This window comes from Amphiura filiformis, chromosome 20 (genome assembly GCF_039555335.1).
Source record: "Amphiura filiformis chromosome 20, Afil_fr2py, whole genome shotgun sequence".
NCBI classification, from domain to species: Eukaryota; Metazoa; Echinodermata; class Ophiuroidea; order Amphilepidida; family Amphiuridae; genus Amphiura; species Amphiura filiformis.
Window position 1 is genome coordinate 53,547,406 of NC_092647.1, and position 21,398 is coordinate 53,568,803.

The 21,398-nt window shown below is 37.3% G+C and overlaps 1 protein-coding gene and 1 long non-coding RNA gene across 4 annotated transcripts in view; one reads left to right on the forward strand and one right to left on the reverse strand.

Annotated features, from left to right (window-relative positions):
- The window catches only part of LOC140142001 (uncharacterized), a 192,309-nt gene that overhangs the window by 113,837 nt on the left and 57,074 nt on the right, over window positions 1-21,398 (forward strand). The gene's annotated exons all lie outside the window — the stretch shown is intronic.
- Window positions 13,243-20,735, reverse strand: LOC140142000 (uncharacterized). 2 transcript variants are annotated; one of them, XR_011857503.1, is made up of 5 exons: window positions 20,658-20,735; window positions 17,564-17,707; window positions 14,965-15,073; window positions 14,416-14,514; window positions 13,243-13,592 (listed from the first exon to the last, which is right to left on the reverse strand). It is a non-coding gene; the product is annotated as an uncharacterized lncRNA (long non-coding RNA). The 2 variants fall into 2 exon arrangements; XR_011857504.1 differs by lacking the exon at window positions 14,965-15,073 and having other exon boundaries at window positions 13,244-13,592; window positions 20,658-20,734.

The following is a 21,398-nucleotide window of genomic DNA, read 5'->3' on the forward strand; positions in this document are numbered from 1 at the left end:
AAATTTCATACGGTACGGGTCCGCGTGACCCGTAAAAATTAAACCAAGCAAAGAGCAGAAAATTTTAGTTTTGTTGTTCCACTGGAAAATCTGGTTCACATAATACAACCAGCTCCCTGAGTACACTTTCATTTTAGTTTCCCATCAAGTTTTGAAACCGGGTTTTCAATTTTCTAATGCTATAATGTTAATGCACAAGCAGGAGGTAGCCTAGTTATTGTTTCTATAGTCTACACATCATAATACTTTATAATAGTGGGACCCTTGAAAATTGGTGAGGACCCTTGACATTTCAACGGCAAGGGTCCGGAGGACCCTTGGATTTGTTTTCTTATTTCGAGGCCTGTATTTTAAATTTGGCTACATTGTTGTGATTCAAACATAGGTAACCTGACACCATCATAATATCGATTTACTATATAGAACGGTTTATAAGGGATGGCTCCAACCACTGACACAACCACCGGTACCGCTTTCCATTGCTCCGAACAATGGAAATCAGGTCCGACTGACGGTTCTCTGCCAAGGCACCGATGGTCGATATAATCGCGCATTCGGTCTTTAAAATATTGATATGATTCTAGCATAAGGTGTTAATTGAACACCTTTGAATTTCATATTCATAAAGTTCGTATTCAGAATTTAAAGCTGCGTATACCTGCATTAATATCAGAGCATTTTCTTAGAACTTAAAATGTCTGAGTAGAATCTTTAAAATATCAACTATCACTTCGAGATATAAAAGAAGTATTTTGATCAAATTGATATGCTATGCGTAACTTGAACATGCAAGTGAGCAGGAACAGCAGTGTTATGTTTGCTTTTTTCACATAAGTCGTGGATTGTTATTGAAAAACCTGCAGAACTATGGTAAAATGAATGTTTGAAACAGTTGTCTCAAACAAATAGAACTGATAATGTTCTGGTATTAAGATAAGAATTAAAGGAGATATTAGAAGCTCTAACCTAAAGGAACAAAATGTTCAGACAGTGCTTATGGTATGTGGCAATAACGTTCTACTTGAAGGAAGCACATGATATTATTATTTTGGCTGCACGAAGAGCCCTTGGATTAATGCACGTAAGTTTGTTTTGGAACCTCGGGACACACGCCGTACCTTTACGCCGAAGTTACGATCTTTAGGTAAGACACGGATGTGGATAAACTGTGCGGATGACATCACAATATATAGTCCCGTTATCAATCCAGCCTTTGGCCCAGCAAACACAAAACGTTTTCGACATCATTCGCAAAAGGTTATAAAAGGTTGTCAGAAATCGTTTAAATGTCGGGTTATATAAAGGGTATATTAAGAGTATAAAACGTTTTCATAACCTTAAAAAACATTTTTGATAATCTACTGCTCAGCAAACAAAAATGTTTTAAAACTTGAAAACTTGATACAAAACATTCTAAACAAAATGTTATTTTGGGGTTGAAAAAATATTTTGCGAAAAATATTTTCAATAACGTTTTAAAAACATTTTAAGAACATTTCTGTGTTTGCTGGGTTCAAATATTTTAACATAATGTTATTTAAGTATTGACACAATATTTGGCAAAAATGTTTGCAAAAATAGTTTACAATATCATTTTTGAAAACATTTAAAGATATTGTTGTAGTGTGTTTTCATACAAAACGTTTTAAAACGTTATCATGACCTTTATATAACCCAACATTTTAATGTTATTAAAACGTTTTTACCTTAACCAAAAGCCAAAATATAACTTATTTAGAACGTTTTTAAAACGTTTTTGTGTTTGCTGGGGGACTGGCATGTTCATACGAGCTGAATAGGAGAGCAGGCAGTCATTCGCAGTGTGCATCCGCACAGGGAAATACACTAATGGATCGTTTTATCTTTTTCGCGTCAGCTTATATGTTTCCTGATCTCCTATAGTTACATTGTTTGATTGGCTAGTCCTATTGACTAATTCGAGAATGTCTGTGAAACGTGACTATCCCTCATTGGTGGAGAAACGTCTATGAGTTTTCGTTTCAGTTTCATGAAGGCAAATTATCTCTTTTTGATTGGCTAGACGTGATGTTATTGATACTAATCATTATAGTATACTATTGATATGCTCGGCAGAACATAAAATGTGATGCGATCAAGCAAAATCAGTCGGAACTCGGCAATAATAAATTTTCAGTTTCTTAGAGGATAGTAAAAACATTTACAAAGCTGGATTTTGCAGAAAACCCCGTTGAAATTGAACAACCAGTCCAAAGATATGAGCAATTAAAGAGTTTCCAAAACAACAAGAAACAAAAGGAAATATTTCCTTTATTTGGCTATATCTCAAAATCAATATTTCCCAGTTCCGACTGATTTTGCTTGATCGCATCACAAATATGAATGAGATTAGATACGAAAAAGAAAGATAGCACCCTTGTGCGAGTCCAAGGTTCCCTTATGTTCTAATGAATCAATACCTTGTGACGTCATGTACATAGTGCATCAACTGCGTCTCTTTCTTCTCTATTTCAGATACACCCATAAGATCCACTTTAGTGAGAGTGGTGTTGAAGCATCAACGCATACAATGTCTAAGGACTAAAACCTAACATCCCTCTTACTTAAGTTGAAATGGGGGGTGTACAGAGTAAATAGATAGCATCATCATTGTTCCTATATTAAAGTGAATAGACTAAGGTCAACGTGAATAGAATAATAACGTCATAATAAGGTATTTGATGTATGATTTGGTGAATCGGTCGAGCCTATAATAAAGACGATCATTCTGTTTATAGAAGCTTTTATTAAGTTGTTTTAATGGAGGCATTCAAGTAGTAAGGACCTTCGCGTAATTACAACAGTTTTAATTACGTCCGTGTCTTTTTAGTTTGTTTAATTCTCAATAGGTACCAAGACGAACCATAGGTAGATAATTAAGTTTTATCTCTTTTATAGTCAGTGGTTGGAATGTAAAGTTATTGTAGGGTCTCCTTGGGTATTATGTGCTGTTCTGTGAGAGAAATCCATTCCTCATTACATTTGACCTGTTATACGTTCTTTTTATGATTTCCCTTCGCATGCTTATAGCATTCAACTTCCAGATTATTTTTAGCGTTTGGCATTATTAGAAAATTTTCTGGACACTTTCACGAAAGAAATAGCCTCATCTTAAATTGTTCCTATTGCTTAGCGGTTGCTTTAGTAAATGGAAGGTGAATGTGAAGATATTTGATTTGTTCAAAAGGGCCGTCTAGTTTATTCCTTTAAATCATTTCCTAATAATAATAATATCCAGTGGCATATCCAACTTTTTGTTTTGCGGTTTGGGTATAGGGCGCAAAAACACTTCACTTTACTCGTACAAATTACAGATGTACCACGTTTCGTATATTTGTGGTACATGATTTGAACCAATTAATTTAGGATTATAGATATTGTTTTAATTCCCAAATCTGTAATGTTTTCATTTTGTGAAATCAGTCAGTACTGACATCAGTCAATAACCAGTGTCGTGACACATATACATTTCCACAATTGCTTTGTTTATGATATCTGTTGTGCCAATTCTTATTGAAGCAAAGTTTGCACATTTAGGACATGAAAATAAATACGTTACATACATTAATTAGGAACATATTGAGTGACACGCTTTCTCTGGCCCATGTCCGAATTCATTTTCTTTTGTCTTTCGTACAATGTCTGCTTGTAACTGGCACATTGACAAGTCTTTATCAGAACTCTGATGTGTCCAGGCAATAGCAGAATAAAATCAGAAAGATTAATACAGGGTGAGTCAAAAAAAGTGCAATAGAGAAAAGAATCCATTTTTACTTAAGAACCGAGTTGAACTTTTTAGGTTTGAAAACATTTTATATATAGTATATCCATCATTTACCTTGTGTGTAAAAATTAAGGAATTAGCATTTACCGTTTTGTTTTTATAACACATTTTATAGCGCTACCCAATTTTAATGTTTGTCCAAGAGACATCTAAAATTTGAATGTCAGCCCACTCTGTGTAAGGTAGATTTGGAACAACTGCCATTTTCTTAACCTCATTGTCATTTTAAAAAAATGGAGCACCCAAAGTGTTATTGCCCTTGGTCTTGTTTAAGGAGAAGAAACATTATTTGTTGTTATTTTCATTTTACCTTTACTTTAAAGATGTTTATTCTCTATCAAAAACATACAAATTTCCAGGCGGGTTTTTCAAATGTCAAAATGAAATGCGCGCAAATTGAAATGGAGTGAATTACAAAATATCCAGTAAGTTGGACATTTTGGGATTAAAAAAACTGGAGTTGGAGTCGAGTGAGGTATGAAGGACTTAAAGTAATGTTAGAAAGTTTGTTTGAACAGAAAAAAAAAAGAAATTAAAATAACGCAAAATCAACCTTATTTAGGTTAAAGTCAGTTTCAGATATGGTGCCTTTACCGCGCACTGTGTGCTCTCATTCAAAATACATGGTACCTCGTGGACAAATAACGAAATTGGGTATCGCAACAAAAGGACTCATCAAAATTAAACGGTAATTGCGATTCGCTTTATATTTTCACAGACGGTGGCCATTGAGTGTAGCATTTATAGAATTTTTCAATATTGGGAAAGTTCGATTTGGTTCTTACATAAATATCGATTCTTTGCTCTATTGCAGTTTTTTTGACTCACCCTGTATTAAAGTCGACAAACCTGATGTTGTTATAAATATAAGTTGGTGAATATAAATAAGTTCACCGATTCCTGAATATTGCGTCAATATTGAGGCAATGTTTTCCTTCAAGATAGGCTGTGGCTCTCCGCGCTTCCCAAATTAATTATTATGCTTCGTTCTTTGATTACATAAGTGTACCGTGTAAGACTAACCTGTTACACATTTCAGAAGGGGTACCAGGTGGGTATTGCTTATTTGATAACTGAAGAAGTTCTTTCTCTGTTTGTTTGTTTCTTTCTTTCATTCTTTGTTTCTTTTTTTTTTTTCAATTTCTTTCTTTCTTTGTTTCTTTCTTAGTTACTTACTTACTTATTTTCTTACTTTCTTTCTTTCTCTCTTCCTTCCTTTCATTCTTTCTTTCTTTCTTTCTTTCGTTTTTTTTCTTTCTTTCTTTAAATCTTCCACTGAGCCAATAGAAGTTGATACGTAAATATACTGAAACAGTAATGTAAAATTATGCGTAATATAGCAAACTACGCCCACTATTGTGGGACAATATTCGTTGTAAGAACCGTGCACAGTAATGTGTGCATAGCATTGCAAAGACAAATATAACATAAACAAAAGACATTCTTCAATATATGATTGTTTTTCTTATTCCTCACGCCCCAAGTTCTTGTACTCTGGTTACTTGTATCTCAACAACCCCCACCGGCAGATAATGTGCATCACAGTTCATATCGCGTCAAAGGCTTCAGAGCAAGCCCCGCGATTTACATCGCATAATAATCTGAACTCTCATAAGCCTTGCTTTAAGAGGCGTTCACACCCTATATACTCTTGTCCTTAATGCATTAAACTTACGCAATAATTGTTGTCACAGCAAAAAAAAAAGTCCTTTTTTAGTTGTTTGTGTCACTTGAGGAAGCAAAATCCTTAAAGTATCGGTTTTCTAGACATTTGTCATACACTTCGCAGGTGGAGGTTGCAACTCTTCCATATAATATCTGTAATAAACGTGGGCTGTTACGTAAGTATCCCAGTACATGTAAAGCATGTATCTTCTTTTTATTGATACTAAAATGCGCACAAACAGTGTCAATATGACAGCATTATGACATCATAATATGAGCACGCCCGACGCGAAATTATATATGAATTATAAACTAAATGTAACTTGGTATTTCAAAACAATGTGTGTATAAACCAATGTAGAAGTGTTAAAGTGGTCATTAAGAATAATTTTCAACAGTAGAAATAAAGGTAACAAGGCTTTAACAACACATGAACCCAAGCGTATGACAACATATTTCCCTTAACGTTAAGTGGAAGGTTAATTTGTTTTGCTACAATGAGCACATAGGACCGTCCAATGACTATATAGAGTAATGACTTGTGGTGGTTGATTTCAGGGTTTAGTGCAACAAGTGGAAAATTCCTGGTGGTGAAAACATCTATTCTTTATTAGACTAGCTACTAGCATGACCTTTTGTCTCAAAGTGTATTACCAACACTATTTTGAAAATTCCAAAACGATAATTATAAATTGTGTACTTAACACTTTTTAGCCAACTGTCATAGTTGGCACACATTACGAAGGGTATCATAAAAATTAATACAAATATATATTTCCTGCTTGACGGAATGATGTATTTTATTGTCGCTATATCTAGATAACTATGTCTGTATTTTATTTATTTTATTTTTGTCTTGGAATAAAATTCGTCGTACAAATGCTCCAAATTAGTACAGTTTCAAAATAAGATATAGATTGTTTTACATCATGTACATGAATCTGAGAGAACTTTTGCAGTATGTCCAATGTAAGTGCATTGCATGATAATAAATTTATATCCCACTTGTTGACATTCCTTTTGGTCTTAATGATTCATCTGCGGACATTTATATACATGATTTTGTGTTTATTGTGTATGAGTAAAATAAATTTGCATCAGTTGTTATTCGCTTTCTGTTGCCAAATTTGGATGTCTATCATGTTTAGCTGAAGTGTGATTTTAATATTAATTATTATTTTATGTACATAATTGTGTACGAAGGTTACATGGGTGGATAGCACATTCAGTCATCCAGAGTTACTTGGTATTGATATTGGCATATTAATTTCTGGAATTGTTCGAAAGTATTTTGAATAAATTGATATGTTATGCATAACTTTTACAGGCACGAAAAGCAGCGTTATGTTTACTTGTTAGTACAAGTCACGGTTTGTTACTGAAGAAGCTTACGACTAATTTTTTGTTCAAGCTAAAAGAAGTAGAACCGATAAAATGCTACTAGAAATCTTGTATTAAGAATGGAATAAATGAAAGGAGACACGAGAAGCTCTAACCTGAAAGAAATAAATGTTCAGACAGTGTTTATGATATGTGGCAATAACCTTACTACTTGAAGGCAGCACGTGATATTATTATTTTGACTGACTGCACGTAGAGCCCTAGGATGAAATGTACGTAAGTTTGTATTGGAACCTGGAGCCACACGCCGTTCTCTTAAGATCTTTAGGTAAGAGACGGATGTGGGGATGACGTCACAATATATTGTCCCATTATCAATCAAGCGGACTTTGGACTGACATGAACTGAAGAGGAGATCAAACACTCATCTGCAGTGTGCATCCGCACATAGACTTCTCCGTAGTACACTTGCCATACGTTGTTCATACTCCTGGCTCTAACATTTACACATAAAACTCCGATTTGTATTAATTTGTGTACAAATGATAGATTTTCCTGATCTTTGCAGTCATACTACCCTGTTTGCTTGATACCCAATTTTACTCATTTCTTTGGATTGCGGTTAAAATGCTTAATGCGGGCGTTTGTGGAGAATTTGTTTTTTTCTTTTTTTTTGGTCTACTAAAATGATGATTTGTAAATCATCCGATGACGTGGCATTACCGCTAACTACAGCGTATACAGCTATCTGTGGAATTTGCGGCGCTCTGTGTTGGCACGAAATTTAAACCCTCACTTGGTACATGGAGCTGCATTGGACGTACGTGCTTGCGGTATAGCAAATAGATTCCGAGTATGATTCACAGTGTGTGTTAGGGACAAAGTCCCGGCGCAATGTCCTGCTCAAAATCCAAAGTACATAGTCGATATTTACTCGGGGTTTCAATAAACTACCGAACCACAAAATCAGAAATGGTCAGTAAGTGAGCCTTCATTATAATTATACCAAGATATGTTGCATTCGATAACATTTTCTTTACTGTCACTAATCAAAATACCATTTTTATGACCATTTATTGAATAATTTACTTGTGTTAAATATCTGTATAATTTCGAGTTCATCTGAATGCGTTCATCACTTATAACTTAATAACTTATTTTTATTTATCAAAAATCGACTATGGCATAGTCTAATCCGCATAGTGCAATGCATGGATCGTTATATCTTTTTCGTATTACATAACAATACCTCCAGTTTCTGTTTTCTTATCTGATTGGCTAGTCTTTGTTACTAACATGAGAATGACCGTTAAGCGTGACTAGCCCTCACTGGTGGAGATACTCCTAGGCGTTCGTTTCAGTTTCCTGAAGACAAATTGTTTCTTCTGTTTTGTTAGATGTGATGTCATCAAATACAGTATATCATTGAGATGTTCGACCCATTGTGCGAGTCCAAGGTTCCCGCGATTCCTAATGAATCAATACCTTGTGACGTCATGTACATAGTGCATCAACTGCGTCTCTTTCTTCTCTATTTCAGATACACCCATAAGATCCACTTTAGTGAGAGTGGTGTTGAAGCATCAACGCATACAATGTCTAAGGACTAAAACCTAACATCCCTCTTACTTAAGTTGAAATGGGGGGTGTACACAGTCGGGAAGCCAATTGCCGTTTGACCCGTGACCTTACGATTTTGTCACGTGACATACTCGCCAGAAATGGCGGCAAATTCAAGTGAAAGTGACCTCTTCAATAATGCATCGAATGCTTCAATTACTAGATAATTCTCTGAAATTCAGTGAAATTATTGTGTAAGGGACATTTGAATGATGATATATCAAGAATTAGATTGAAGGAATTCAATGGCGTTTTGGTAAAATGCGCAATTTACTATGCCAAAATCGGCCGTTTTCGGCAGTGAGTGACGCCAAAAACACAGGAAAATCCTGGTAATAAGTTGTCGGTTAACACGTCCATCACTAATTTGTTCATCAAAATGTAGTTTTATACAGTACTTAACTTGTGTGTGAAGGGGAATGCGCAAAAACACGCTATACGACCTGTGGCAGATTTAATATCCGACAAAATATCGCCGTCGTCTGCAGCCGCGTAAACAAAATGGCGGAACGGCGAAGCTTGTTGTTTTCGTACATTACGGGCGCACAGCACCAAATATAAACGGTCTCTCTGACGCACGTAAAAGTACGTTGAAAACTCGATTTTAGCCTCCGACGCGACGTGTATGAGTTGGAGTAGGTTGTATGAATTTCATAAATTTACTTTTTACTCAGATACGGCCACGTAGGTTTGTCTATAGGCCTACTGGGCTATTCAAGGTAGGCTTAGGGCTAACTGTTTTCACGGCCGCTATAGCCTAATAATACTAATAGGCCTACAACTTTCAAGTAAACGGCACCGGGAGGGGTTAATATTAGTAGGCCTGTATTTTTGATTTGTTCATGTCACTTTGACTATACAAATGTAGGCCTACCCTAAAAGTGAGAATATTAGGTCAACTGTTTATAGGCTATAGGCCTATTACCCCTCATAGTATTTTTGTCTTTGTCAAAAATATATATGAAATAATACTACTAAATTTGCTGTCAGGAAAATATTCTGATCCTTTTAAACTGGTGCTGGATTCACACTTTAGAAGAAATTAATTCAACCCCCATCCACTACCCGGTAATATCTAGTCAAAAAAGAAAATGAAGCCACTGCTCTCTCTCCCGACTTCTTCAAATTTGTAAATGGTTGAGCAGGCTCGTAACCAGGATTTTTTTTGGGGGGGGGCGGGGTGATTTTGAAAAAGTTGACCGGGGAAGAATTTTGAAAAGGTGGACTTTTTGTTCAAAATTTTGACCTTTTTGACCAAAAAAGGCACAAAGAAACTTATTTTTGCCTCGCAAATCAACTGTGTGGGTAAATATAGGCCTATGCGACGTTTTTTGGCATTTGCACTTTGGGAGGGTTAGGCTAGGCCTACGGGCGTGTGGTGCAAATGGATTGTTTGGGTAAAATATAGTCCTATGCGACGTTTTTTGGCATTTGCACTTTGGGAGGGTTAGGCTAGGCCTACGGGCGTGTGGTGCAAATGGACTGTTTGGGTAAAATATAGTCCTATGCGACGTTTTGTTTTTTGGCATTTGCACTTTGGGAGGGTTAGGCTAGGCCTACGGGCGTGTGGTGCAAATGGACTGTTTGGGTAAAATATAGGCCTATGCAACGTTTTTGGCATTTGCACTTTGGGAGGGTTAGGCTAGGCCTACGCGCGTGTGGTGCAAATGGACTGTTTGGGTAAAATATAGGCCTATGCAACGTTTTTGGCATTTGCAATTTGGGAGGACTAGGCTAGGCCTGCGGTGCAAATGGACTGTTTGGGTAAAATATAGGCCTATGCGACGTTTTTGGCATTTGCACTTTGGGAGGGCTAGGCTAAGCCTACGGGCCTGTGGTTAAGCTAGGTTCAAGGTCCACCCTTGTTTCTTTGACAGATTTATGAATTATACGTTAGGGGGGGGCACAATAATTTTTTGGGCAACCCAAAAGAGGCAAACAAATTTGGCAGGTCAAAAGGAGCTCAAACGGGAAGTGCAAGCAATTTTTGGCACACATTTGGCACCTTTATACTCTAAAACCACATTTGACCACAAACAGATTCTGAAAACATAATGATAAAATTGTATGTTTTTTCACCCAATACAAAATTTACTGGATTTGCCAAGTTTTAAAATATTAGACTAGATGTCTCATCAAATATTTTAAAAAGACCAATAAATTTGTGTATTCGGCTCAAACCAATCCAATTTTATATCAAAATAGGATCATTTACTCATTTCCCCATATCATGTTATTCCTTTACCCTTTGACTTCATTGTAGTCAAATTTGACTTCAGCAGTAAATCTGACTGCTTGCAAATGAAATGTACATTTAATGAAACACAATGACTACAGTTTAGTAATACAACTTACAAGGCATTTATTTGTAGGGCATTTTTATTTTTATACAATATTGCACTGAGGTCAATTCAGTCCAACAGCTTTAACAGAGTTAATTTACAACATTTTACTTTTTAGGACACTCTGTTCATTTATGAAAATTATAGTATTGGGATTAATTCTGTGACAGCCATTTGCAACCTGGTTAGGATTACGTTTGGGGTGCTGATTTTGAAAAAGTGGACTTTTTTTCAATGGGGGGGTGCGATTTTGTGAAAAGTGGACTTTCTTCCCAAAATTTGGACTTTTTTGTAAAAAGTAAAAATCCTTATACTTTTTTTGCTTGCTGCGCTCTCAAATTCTGAAATTTTGGGACTTCTGGTATATTTTTCCAAAATTAGGGGGGACGCACCCCCTCCGTGCGTACGGGCTTGCCTGTTGGACACAATTGCCTGCACAGATGTCCATCTGTTTATTTTGTAGTACCGGTATAATCATGTAATATAGTTCTGTTAATTAGAACATGCAATGTGTACTGCAATTATAAAATTGTATTTTATAATTGGAAATTGCATTTATTATAATTCCAACATTTTATTGTTTAGAAGAGGCAATTTATCAAAATACGAACACACAACTATATTTTTACACCTTACGCGTGATACACAAAGATATTGTGCGAGGCGATAGCCGCGCACGATATCTTTTAAACCAGGCATGGGACTACGCATTTATAAAAAAAGTCTGGAAAAGCGCGTAAAATTGGACAAGAACACCTCAAAATGGGCTGAAAATAAATAAAAAAGACTGGTTCCAGTATTTCCACTGGAAAATCCCATGCCTGTAAACTCACAGCGAGACCAATATCTTTGTGTATCGTGTGAAAGGATCCATACAATTTAACATTATTATGCTTTGAGAATCAGATTTTTATAAAAAAAATTAATTTTTGGTCAAAAACATGATTTTTGGTCAAAATGTGATTTTTTGTCACAAATGTGATTTATGATCAAAAATATAATTTTTCTTCAAAAGTGTGATTTTTTGGTCAAAAATGTTATTTTTGATCAAAAATATAACTTTTCTTCAAAAATGTGATTTTTTGGTCAAAATGTGATTTTTGGTCAAAATTTTAATTTTCTCAATTACATTCTGTAACCGCTTAAAAGTGGGGTCGCTAAATGGTATTTCAATATCTATACGCTACATGTATGGTGATCGTGGACTGCAAGCTGATGCAGAGACCTCCATGTTCAGGTGTAATTGGTCGCCAATTTCAGTTTGAGGGCAGATATCCAGAATAATTGGTTTTTAAAAATGTGTAGGATGGAAGATTCTAAAAGCATAATAATGATTGCAATAGGATAATCATAGGATTTGAACTGTTCATACATGTATGAGACCAAATTGTTGACGTACACACAATTGCCAGACACACACGACTTGTGATGCCATAAGACCTAATACCAGATCCAGAAACACTAGCGAGTTTTTTTTCACAGAAATCCCATAAAATGTGATTTTATGCTTCCGTCAATTGCAAGCCCGGCTACCAGGGACCCGGGCACTGTAGACACAATACCCGGGACTGTCACCCTGAAATTACCAGAAAGTACATCCCCGGTACCCGGGACTGTACCCGGGATGTACAATCAGTCGTCCCGGTAGCGGGGCCATGAAAATACTTAAATTTTGGATTTGCTGATTAAAAACATTGAAAATTAATACAGCACTTTGAAACCCGGCTGGCATGGGCGGGGACAGTACTGGGGGTTTCACCCACAATTTGTGCCCCGGTACCCAAGACAATACCCGGGGCATAGCGGGGATTATTACAATTGCCTTTGGTAATCTCCCCCGCTACGTCCCCGGGTCCCTGGTAGCCGGGCTTGCAATTGACGGAAGCATTACAGTTTTTGTACAGTGAGATTACAGGCTCTACCTATGACAAAATCTGTAAAGTGATGGTGAGGTAACTCCATTTGAAATTAACACTCCCTGTGTGGGAGATTACGGTCATATCTTCCAAAGGGGGTGTATGGATTTCAACTGGAATAGCTCAATAAAGGATCTGGTCAAGGGTGAAAAGAAGAAATGATGAACCAGGGGCTAATTTTCCCATAAAATGGCCCCTGGTTCACTTCATTCAACATGGAACAAGGGGCCACTTCTAATCAACAAGGGGCCAATATTTGTTCTGAATAAGTTCATCATGCATTAATGGCTATGGAATTGAATTTTTGGGTATAGTGACCAGGGGCCAGTTCCTGAAGAAAAGTGTCCCCTGGTCAGCTGAAATTTAGATGGGACCAGGGGCCATTTCAGGGTTTCTGGGGGCTAACCGTCTCCCATCTCCCACTTCTTGGCTCCACATCTTAAAATCAACATTTGACCTTGTATCTCATGTGTGGAAATTCTCAAGCTTCTACTAAAAAAGTGCACAATCCGTCAGGTTAGCAACTGTACAAGTACACAGAAAGTGCTATCTGATTTTTTATAACATGGTATCAGATTTGTATTTTTCTAGTACAGAATATTTATAGTCCCTTCACCAGCTACATTAACTGCAATATTTAGGTTTGTTTTTTCTTTGTACGTATTGAAATAAAAACTTTCTGTATGAATTCCCATGTGGTAGAACATGTGGCAACCTCTTGGTCTAGCACGTGAAAAACCTGAAAACACACGTCCAATGCCCTCTGCAATCTCTCCTGGTTTAGGGCACAACCGGCCCCTCCACCCTTTTCAACAATGGCGACGGTAGATCCTGTGGGTCGAGTATGAGAACAAATGGCAGTCGTCTCTTCCGCGAGAGAGCATCCAAGTATTGTGGTAGGTTTGCCTGTAAAAAATGATAAATATACCTCAGTAAATAAAATGATGCAGTATTTGAGACCCAAAAAGGGGTAGGGGTAGTATCATTACTGGGACTAATCACTAACACTGAGTGGGAGGGAGTAGGCAGGGAGCACAACAAGCACTGTACACAACACAAATAGTTTGCACAGCAAGCCAATTGTTTTTCACTTTATCACTCTTAATCGTGGCTTAAGTTACCATCACTCCCTTGCCCCTCCCCTCTTTTCCATGCTAGTTTTAAAATTATTATTTTTGCTGCATTTATATCCATGACAATATGGAAAAATTAATATCCATGCTTTGTGAACAGGCCTCAAAAGTGTGTGTCTGTCAAGGATTTAACAATCAACAAGTATGCGGTAATGCCTAGATCGATTCTACAAATGGTCCATTCTGGGTCACAGCCTTTTTTGTGTCGCAGACCATTTGAAAATGGGTCGCAAACAAAAACCTTATAGAAAAAACATTCAGGTAAGATTATAAACATAAAACATCAAAAATAAAACAAAAGTGACTGGAAATTCTTGTTTATCACTTGAACTGTCATTTTGCAGGGCAACTGCACCTTCATATTGTGTAATTCACTGATTTCTCACACTTGTACCAGTAAAATAGTCAATGGAAATACTTGTACTTGTACCTCTACCCAAACCTGAATATTTATTCCACAGTATGTTTTGGGTTGCACCACACTGATGTAGAAATAAGGGCCCTTGTCAAAAAGTTAGGGAAAATCTGCCTGTTATTTTTCAATTAAATTTCATTTCAGTTATAGTAAATCAGGGTTGTAATTGAATAAAACTTACTGGCTGAAAATCAATGAAAGATGCCATTCCTTTCTTCACTGTAGCAATATGAAAGGCAGTGCTATCAGAACCACATTTTTACACTTTGTTCATCCACATCTGAAAAAAGAGATGACAAAAGAAATTAAATAATTAACCTTGTTTTTAATAAACTGGTTTGGACAAAAGAAATTTGGGTATAAAAGATTTGCAAACCTGGGAGTGCAAGTGGGAGAAAGAAATTAATTCTCTTTTGGCTAGCAGACAGGGAAAACAGCATGGAGCATGTAGGTAATGATGGTCAGGTCAACCACCTAGTTAACCAGCATCTAGCATTCTGACCAGGCTTAATCATACAATTACTTAGGAAATAAAATTCCATACATGTACATGTCTCAAAGCTTATGAAGATTTTAAATCCAATGTGGAAACAAACAAAAAAGTGAATGTGCACCGCAAAATGAACGAACGTGACAGCTTTGAGACATATTGAAATATCTGGAAACACCTTGCTTAGTTTGGTGTTACTTTTTTTTGCATAATATGTTTTTTAAGTAATTATTTTCTTACCTGTATCCATATTTCTTGATTAGAATGTGCACCATTTGCTGTAGTGAGCTGCATGCAATGATCCTCCTTCTTTAAGTTCATCCACAATAGCCAGAATGCCAGATATGTCCTAAGTTTAATTTGAAAAAAAAGTAGACTGTAAGGTGAAGCGGAGGAATGGTACGGAAAATAATTGTGCATTGAAGTTTTTTTTTTTTTTCAATGACAACCAATTGTATCACAAAATGCTTATAAATTTCAAATATCCTGCACTTCGAAACGGCTTTTGTCTAACACACGCGTCACGTCACGTCACGTCACGTCACGTCACGTCACGTCACGTCACGTCACGTCACGTTGATATCTTCTTAAAAGTTACAAACAAGTCATACGGATCAGTTCACGATTTCGTTTAGTTTTTCCCGGGGTGTTTCCGCATCGAACCCGTCATTATCCCAGGCCCACAGTGAAATGGTTATCGGCGTGGCGATTGCTGACGGCCGCACACCACCAAATAAGCCCCATCGAAATGCACGTAAAAGGGCAAACAGATTCGCGATTTTACCTTCCATGAATTTCCAGACACGATCATTTATTTAAAAAATGACTTTTTTCTATGGCAAAATATTTACTTGTATTTGTATGAAAAAATATTCCTTATTAATTTTACTTGGCCTATACAAATGTAGGTCCTACCAGCTTTAAACCACGATGACGATTCGCATCACAATAGCCACGACAAACGCGGAGTGATTTTATTGTTGTGCGGTCGTAAATGGGCGACAAGCTGTCATTTACGCAATGAAGTTCAACATTTCGCGCCAACTTCACACCGCCGTCCACACCACGAACATGACCTTTGACCTTGAAGCCATATAGGAAACTTAGTAGCCACTTACCCACTTGTGCTTCCCACAAGGTTTGTGGCATGTGAAAAAAATGTCGTGAAATCACATTTTGGCCATATCAAGTAGGTCAAAGGTCAAATTAGGGTCATGGTCACACAACATTAATGGGGGTGGTCAGTGATTATTGTGACCAAGCCTGGTCAAAATCCGATGTAGTATACGGGTGCTAGACTCATTTTGAAATGTTGCCAGAAAGAAGAAAAATGACCTTTGACCCCTTATTTGTGTACATCCTATATGAAGCATGGGTAGGGGATTCTTCTAAAATATTTTGGTGGAAATCAGCTTAATCGTCTAGAAGCCTTAGTATTTTTGTGTGAAAAAAATCACATTTTCAACTATATAATCAAGGTCAAAGGTCAAATTGGGGTACAAACCATAAATGGGAGTGGTCAGTTAGTATGTGGATGTTATAGCGATTTGAAATGTTGCCAGAAGAAAGAAATGCGGGTGAAAGAAAGCATTTGGCAACATTTGTTGCCAAATGCAAAAAGCGAGCAAAAGACAACCGAGACGAGAGCAAATATCCCCTACTGCGAATTATATGACCAGCTATTTACACCGCCATCAAAGAAGACCAAATAATACCGCATCATATACCTCACAGATTCTGCAAAATGGCTAACGTGTTTTATAAGTCTGAAACACGCGAATGAGGTAGCTTATTTTGTTTTGATAGGCCATTTTCACGTGTGTTTCAGTGGGAGCATTATTTAGTGGTGTGCGCACTGTACGTAGCCTCCGTCGCAGGCTACTCGTGTTTTTATCACACTCATAGTTTGAGAAAAGCGAAAACGCACCGCCTGCAAAAGAGGCTACACTACGGGCTGTGGTTTAAAAGTAGTTCCAGCAATCCCGATTATTTTATTCATTGAAGCTTTGCTGTGCTTTGCGGCATTGATGAAAAGCTGGAATTCCATGGACTATTTCACGGACTATTTATCACGTAGGGAGATAAGGGTAATTGTGGAGTTAATAATTTATTATGAACTTTTGATAACATTTCAACGTGACGTGACGTGACGTGACGTGACGTGACGTGACGTGACGTGACGTGACGTGACGTGACGTGACGCGTGTGTTAGACAAAAGCCCTTCGAAACCGGCACATGCAAAAACAATTCAATGGATCTACATGTAGTCTGCCTTTGATTGCAATTGTGGATAGGTATTGATTGATATGAATGAATTTGGATGCCTCATACTAGTTAGCAGTCATCTACATGTAAGCATTTTATCCTCTTTACACAAGTTTACAGCAGCTCTTTACCACATGTGGTGTGCTCATAGCAACCAACTAGCTAGACTGCACAGTGCACATGTAGACATTGGAATTCCGGTAGTTGTTAAACATTCTACAGCCCTGCCCGCACGCTGATTTATACTGGACGAGATTGGATGACTCACAAATATTCAAGGAAACAAAATGAAAAATGATAACAGACATGTATCTACCACCCCCCCCGGTGGGGGAGGGCTTTGGTCCAAAATTTGTTGTAAACTTCACTTTTCACAAAATTGCCTCACCCTGGAAAATGTCCACTTTCCTGCAATTCAGCACCCTAAGATAATCCTACACCTCTGTGGCTTATCATCATAGGGGCATACGGAAGGGGGAAATCTCACAGGAATATTGCCGAAAAATGGCTTGTGTACCCCCAATCATGGTTGGTGCCCTCCATAGGATCACTACACCACTGCTGCATACTTACAAACTGTGTGTCAGGCATTTCCACATCTATTATCCTGTCCTTGGCTTCTTAATTTGCTTCACTCACTATTGTCTTCTTTGCTTGTGTATCATCAGGTTCCATGATCGAGCGACTCAAGTCAGTATATCAGACAATACCTTCTCCCTGAAATGGCAAGGCAATAATGTGTGTCAATGTCACTTACTTCTATTGTCTTCAGAAATTAGAGCCAATGTAGAGAAGGAAAAAAAGGCCTACTGAATTTTAGCACAAGTTCAGGAGCACTATCTTTTTAGAGAACGCTGGGGATCAGGGAATAGGCTATGACGGTATCAACCCCTCCCGCCCCTTTTTTTTTTTGTTGCTCTTTTTAATTTTATGGTGAAATATCATCATCCAGTCCACTTCCAGAAATGTTATTTTTAAAAAAAATTTCCCCCTGGAAAAATCCGGATTAAGAAAAAAAAACGGAAATCTGGCAAAAACCGGAAAACTTGCAACACTGAAACAAGCTTTGGAGCTTGACAACAAAAAGCGTCTGATAAGGTGCCACCCCTGGCCAATTTTGTGCTTATTTTTGCATTTTCTCAAAAATTATAGCACATTGGTGACAAGTCAAGATATGCATATTATAGGGGCAAGGACTACAACTACTGTACTGAAAATTCAGCAACTCAAAGCAGGTAGTTAATGATTTATTGATCAAATATTGGTTTTCCCTCATTTTTGAGTGTAACTCCACAACGGTTGTCTGTGCTGACATAAAATTTCCAGTGCAGTAGTGGCAGTCCTTGCCCCTATAATATACATATCTTACTTGTCCCCAATGCACTATAATTTTTGAGAAAAATGCAAAAATATTGAGTTGTTTCTCACACAAAGAAAATGCATAGCGTCAGGGTTGTTGATTTTTTTATTTTTTTAAAAAAAATCAAAAAAATCAGATTTTTTTTATTTTTTGGATTTTTTTGATTTAAAGCAATTTTTTTGATTTTTTTAATTCCAAGAACTGCTATACCCCATAATAAGTTCAAAAGCGACCAGTGGAATGCTAGACATATGCACAATACTATCAGGTATTTACAAAAATTCAAAACGTGTTTTTACATGTGAAAATTTCGAAGTAAAAATTGGGCAAAAATCATGGGGAAAAACCTGTTGAATTCGGCACCTTGGAGATGAATTTTTAGCAAAAGATAAAGTGACATCATAAAGGTATTTTAATTGTATCCAAAGGTTGTAGAAACATCAGGAATGATGTAAAACAGTCAAATTAAGAAAGAAATTAAGTTATATTTATCAAAAATGGTAAAAATGAAAAAAGTTGATTTAAATCAGCGATTTAAAAAAAAAAATCAAGTGATTTAAATCGCGATTTAAATCACTGATTTAAATCGATGTGATTTAAATCAAACAACCCTGCATAGCGTGTTGTGATCGACGGAGAGTGCTCGAAATGGGTTGAAGGGGAATCATTCTAGTGTGCCACAAGGCACGGTCACTGGACCATTAGCTTTGATAATCAAATTCTAAAAGTATAATAAACCGGATATAATAACTACGGTAACCATATTTCATATGGCAAGCTTACGGTACATTTACTGCTGTGCATGTGCATGTGCGAATGCAATGTCAAATGAGAGCGAGAAATACATCAAAAATGTCTTGGCAAATTAAATTATTCTTGATCATCATTGTAGTCATCGGTGCTTGCAAAAGTTATGAATGAATGCTGTACAATGATTTATACTCGTCACATGTGTATCGCCATGGTCGGATCACGTAGGCCTAATTGCATTCTTGTCGTGGGTCGACCTGGCTAAAAATCCTGGGCGTTTGTGGGCCGAATGTGGCATTGCCATTGTGGCAACCAAAATTTTACGGTCTACCTGGGAGAAACCGATTTACGATAACTTAGATGGTCTATCGTGTGTGATACGATATTTTGGGTCCACCTGGGATATTTTTCTCCCAGCTTGACCCAAAACGTGCAAATAAGCAACATTCAATTCCATCCAGGGCTGTCAACTTTTTGGAATTGCTTGGCGTGAGACAGAGACGTACCGGGATTTGCCGACGCCAATGTTCATTTTGTACTAGTCCGAGGTGCTCTGACGATAACACTCCGATCGCCAGGCAATCTACGTTGTAGTAGGCCAGTGGGACAACGAAAACGCTACGTGAACGAGCTAATTTTGTACCATGATTATTTGAGCCACGGCGCTCGAGAATGTGAAAAGCGGGGGGGGGGGGGGGTAGGAGTAACAAATTATTCATGACGATGCGTGAGAGTTTACTCATTTTGCGTGAGATTTACTACCTAGGCGTGAGATTATACTACCTTGGCGTGAGACCGTGAGAAAGTGACCCAATGCGTGAGACTCACGGCCAATGCGTGAGAGTTGACAGCCCTGATTCCATCCATTATTCATATTTATGCTTGCATGACAAGTCATGCACATTGTGCAACTTGCAAGTCACTGAAAACGTGAAAAAATCCAACTCGAAAACGAATAATTCATCGACGTTCATCGCAAATTTATATTCACGATCGAGGACAATTTATAAAAGCACAAGCTGAACGTATTCCATACAAACTGGATGCATTTCATGTTTTTATACGCACATTAAAATTTGTTTGTGCGCGCAGTGGTGCAAAATTCGTCACCCCTAGTCATTTCACGGTAGCCACAGACAAGCCTCAGTAACAGCCAATTATTTCATTTTTCGCGAGGCGTCCGGCGAAATTTTTTTAAGAATTCGTAAATTAAGACATGTTTCAATCAAAATTTCTATAAATCATAGTACTGACACACGCTAAACGACCTGTGGCAGATTAGTAAAAAGTTTCATCATGTTCATGTTTTTATACGCAAAGTATAATTTGCGTGTGCGCAGTGGTGCAAAATTCGTCACCCTAGTCATTTCACAGATAAGCCTCAGTAACAGCCAATTATTTCATTTTTTGCGAGGCGTCCGGCGAAAATATTTTAAGAATTCGTAAATTAAGACATGTTTCAATCAAAATTTCAATAAATCATAGTACTGACACACGCTATACGACCTGTGGCAGATTAGGAAAAAGGTAAATAAAAGAGACAAATCAAAAACTCACCTGCGATGCGGGCCACTAATCAGTGCTCGAGGGATGCGGTTACTGCCTTAGAAATGAACTATGATTATTCATAAGCTGTATCCTTATATGGCGATCCGATTCTGAAAGTTCCGCGTCGATTGGTTATTTTTGACCTGAACTATAGTAGTAAAACTACCGCCCTCTATTTAAGGCGCCAAAACAGCCTCGACTCTGACCAAAGGGGCGAAGTTCGGCAAGGGACTACGTCCATGTTTAAGATTTGCTCGAAATCGTGAACTGGCTTCCCGACTGTACAGAGTAAATAGATAATATCATCATCGTTCCTATAAATGTGATGCGATCAAGCAAAATCAGTCGGAACTCGGAAATATTGATTTAGAGATATAGCCAAACAAAAGAAATATTTCGTTTTGTTTTCTTTTGTTTTGGAAACTCTTAAATTGCTCATATCTTTGAAACTGATTGTTCAATTGCAATGGGGTTTTCTGCAAAATGCAGCTTTGCAAATGTTTGTTACTATCTGATAAGAAACTGAAAATTTAATATTTCCGAGTTCCGACTGATTTTGCTTGATCGCGTCACAATTATTAAAGTGAATGGACTAAGGTCAACGTGAATAGAATAGTAACATCATAATAACGCATTTGATGTATGATTTGGTGAATCGGTCGAGCCTATAATAAAGACGATCATTCTGTTTATAGAAGCTCTTATTAAGTTGTTTTAATGGAGGCATTCAAGTAGTAAGGACCTTCGCGT